Source organism: Mus caroli, chromosome 18 (assembly GCF_900094665.2).
Source record: "Mus caroli chromosome 18, CAROLI_EIJ_v1.1, whole genome shotgun sequence".
Classification (NCBI taxonomy): Eukaryota; Metazoa; Chordata; class Mammalia; order Rodentia; family Muridae; genus Mus; species Mus caroli.
Genome location: NC_034587.1, coordinates 19733576 through 19736961, shown reverse-complemented (window position 1 = coordinate 19736961; position 3386 = coordinate 19733576).

Genomic DNA, 3386 nt, shown 5'->3' with positions numbered 1-3386 from the left:
TATGAACTAACCAGTATCCCGGAGCTCTTGAGTCTAGCTGCATATGTATCAAAAGATGGCCTAGTCGGCCATCACTGGAAAGAGAGGGCCATTGGACTTGCAAACTTTATATGCCCCAGTACAGGGGAATGTCAGGGCCAAAAAGTGGGAATGGGTGGGTAGGGGGGTTGGGGAGGAGGGTATGGGGGACTTTTGAGATAGCATTGGAAATGTAAATGAGGAAAATACCTAAAAAAAAAAAAAGTGACACTTGAAATAAAATGTATCCTTGTGGTTTGAGTGAAAATGTCCCCCATAGGCTCATAGTGAATGGCACTTTTAGAAGGTCTGGCTTTGATGGAATAAATGTTACTTTGTTGGAGGAAGTGTGTCCTTGGGAGTGAGCTTTGAGGTCTCAAATGCTCAAGTTTCTCTCTCTCTCTCTCTCTCTCTCTCTCTCTCTCTCTCTCTCTCTCTCTCTCTCTCTCTCTCTCAGCTCTCTCTCCAGCACTATGTTTACATCCATGCCACCATGCTTCCTAGCATGATGACAATGAACTAAATCTCTGAATTGTAACATAGTTAAATGATTTCCTCATAAGAGTGGCCATGATCATGGGGTCTCTTCACAGCAACAGAAATCCCAATTAAGACAGTCCTCAAAATTAGATTTCTCCAATAATGGATTTGCTCCTCCAAATACTGTAGGAGACCAGAGGAGTAGTATTTGCCTTGGGTGACAACCCAAAATTATAGTCACATCACAAGGTAAATCTTTAAACAGAATTTTTTAAACTCCACAAAGCAAATATGTTTGCTATTAAAAACAAGTCTGTCACCTGTAGAAGTACAGGTTTTAAATGCCATGGCAGACACAAAGGTTGGAAAAGGAAGCCAGCAGTTTCTCTCCTGGGCTCTGCAAGGGTAGGCTGGCCGTTAAGCAATGAACCTGTATGTTACTATTTAGTGGTTAAATGGAGGTTGTTAATGCATGCACTCTGTGTTTCTGTCAGAACATTTAAGAATGGGGTGTTTGATACTCCCCTTGTAACTTGACAGGATCTAAAATCACATAATGGAAAAGCCTCTGGGCATATATATCTGTGAGGAACTATGAAGATTAGATTAGTCTTCAGGCATGCGTGTCTGGGATATCCCTAATTGTAATGACTTAGACAGCAAGACCCCCTTAAGGTGGGTGGCACCATTCCACAGGTTGGATTTTCAGAGCAAACAAAAAGAGTAAGATGAGCCCAGCATCTCCTACTTCTTGACTTTGAAGACAATGTGAGTAGCCACCGGAAGCTCATTCCATCATGACTTCCAGGCATGATGAACTGGACACTCAAACTATGAGACAGAATAAACATTTCCCTTCATAAATTGATTTTATACAGAATATTTTATCACTGTAATAGGAAAGGAAATGAATACAGGATTCCATGTAGGATGCAGAGAACTGCTAAACCTTAGGCTGGCAGGAACTTGACTTCAAGTTGGTATCCTGCCTTGAGCAATTATTCTTCTTCCACTCATTAGCATGCAGCTGGCCTGTAGAGATTGTGCACAGCAAAGGTCAAATTATGATTTTTACATAAGATCTTTGGACTAACAAGTCATCCTTTCAAAAACCAGGACTATATAAGATTTCCCTCTCAAATAATTTTCCCCAACAGAATTTAATTGGTGTGTCCTTTTTATCCAAAGCCAATTACATGAAAGGGATCTTCTCCATTTATACTATCAGGCAGCCAGGGTGGGCTTGCTGCAGTTGAGCCTCTAGGCAAAGGACTTCTAATAACTCATCCCTCATCTCAGCCCCCAGAAGGTGTCAGCAGAGAAGCTTAGCCATGGAGGAGAGAGAGAACAGGGGTGTTTGTCTGGTCCTTTATCCATGCTGGATGAGTCTGAAATCTATAAAGAACATCTAGAAGTGGGCAAGACCTGTGTAAGACAGGGACACAGTCACCTATAAAAGGAAAACTACACACAAGGACACCATGCTCAGTGGCCTGTCCTGCCAGCCTACAGCATTTTCTTCTCATTAATCTTAGCATTGACTTGTGTCATGACAGAAAAGGCCAACTCCACTGACATTTTCAAGGAATCCCAAACACTCAGACAGTAATGGATGCTGAGGAGGCAGAGTCCAGCTCATCCTGGAAAGGCAGTCTCTCACTCTCTTTTATCTCCCCCTTTGCCACTCTGCCAAGCACCTTCATCTACCTCCCTGAATACCAAGCAGGTTACGAGGGGCTATTTGGTATACATAGCATGTAAACACAGCTCATCATATTTATGTTTAAAGAAATGTAAGTTCTAGTGCACAGTTTGGGAGCCCCATTGTTAGGAAGCAGAGTCACCATTATCCACCTAAATATGTGCATACAGAAGAAAGAGGTATTTCAGTTGTTTTTATGAAACTCCAGCTCAGAATTTGGGCACTTTTAATTGTTTCAGTCAAGACATGACACTCGGTTTCTTCAAAACACAAGCCTCATGCTTTTTTTCTCCTGAAAATTTTGGTTTATAATTGCATAGCATCTTAAAGTGACCAGTGAAGGTTAGGCATTTTTTTCTCCTGGAAATTTTGGTTTATATTTATACAACATCTTAAAATGGCCAGTAAAGATTAGAACTTACTTTGTATGAAGCAATGTTTCAATATATGTGTTCACTGCAAAATGGCTGAAATAAGAAATTTGCCAAATGCGTTACTTCACCTTATATTTTTCTATACAAAGAAAACTTAGAAACAATAGACTCTCATGATACATTTAAATGAAAAATTTAAATCATTGTTGTAGATATAAGGTGTTGAGTAACCTTGTAACATTGTCAAACCGAGCACAAGTTAGTGATCTCCCTGCCCCCATCTCTCCCATTTCCTTGCTATCTCCCCTCTCTTGTAGCTGCTCCCCAAGTCTCTTTTACCCTTTAATGTCCAGCGCATCCTCTTAGCATCCCCATCCTTTCTGATCATCTGTTATTGAACTCTCTTACCCATCCTTACACATTCTTGTATGTATACAGGTAGACCTTCTAGGCTGTGATCCACATATGAGGGAGAATGTGTGCTTTTTATCTTCCTGGATTGCCCTGTTAATTTAAACAATGGTTTTCCATTAGTTGTTCCTTTTGTATTCCAACCTATTATCTGTATTTTAACTGATTGCAGTGTCAAGCCTTTGACATACAAGCCATGTAGACAGCATTAAACCAGACCATCTTCTAATTTTTCCCCTTCCTTTGCTTGTAGGTTTGAGGGATTTTTTTTTCCTTTTTCATAATAAAAATTCATTAAGGAAGTTGTTCAACCAGATTACATTAAACACCTCTAGCTTGTGGAACCCCCTGGTGCTATGAGATCAGTGGTGGAAGATTTAGATAAAATGGGAATGTGTGCC